We start from the raw sequence: 666 nt of genomic DNA on the forward strand, positions 1-666 counted from the left end.
TCCCCTGCTCCCCACATGTGGCAGTTATTATTCCTAAGTTAACGACATTCAATCGTGTTATACTACCACAGATCTTTAAATAAAGTATATACCGCGTAATTACTAACAGAGCCAATCTTCTCCACTTGTTGTCAAATATTTTATATAAGCATCTGACTTAAAGTGCAAATAGAAATATTACATTCCATAATTGTAAACATTCACCAAGAGCTTCCAGAGTACAATAAGTAGTAGAGGTGGTTCAAGAATCAGTCAAGTGTTCTTCACTCATTGGATACTGCTGAGATTAGGAAAACTGTTCCGAAGAAAATGATCATAAGTCTTACTTGTATTTCTACAAGGAAACAGTTCTGGATACACATTTTTTTATGAAAACACCTGAAAGTCATTCTAAAGACTATATTAAGCACCATTTTCACTTACCTGAAATATATTGAATTAAATTCAGCAGTAAGTATGAGTGTTAATATCAGAAATTAAAAATAACTCTGGGTCTCAAGTTGCCTTTGGTGGATACATATGGAGTAGTGAGTTCCCACTGATGCTAATAGAAACCACTCATGCATACCAGGGGTAGAAACTCCCCCAGGGCCACACGCAACCTCTAAGGCTGAGGCACAACTATGACTTCTGTCGGTGGATGCTATACAAGCACATTTAAGGCTA

This window comes from Mandrillus leucophaeus, unplaced genomic scaffold (genome assembly GCF_000951045.1).
Source record: "Mandrillus leucophaeus isolate KB7577 unplaced genomic scaffold, Mleu.le_1.0 Scaffold1238, whole genome shotgun sequence".
In the NCBI taxonomy this organism is placed as follows: Eukaryota; Metazoa; Chordata; class Mammalia; order Primates; family Cercopithecidae; genus Mandrillus; species Mandrillus leucophaeus.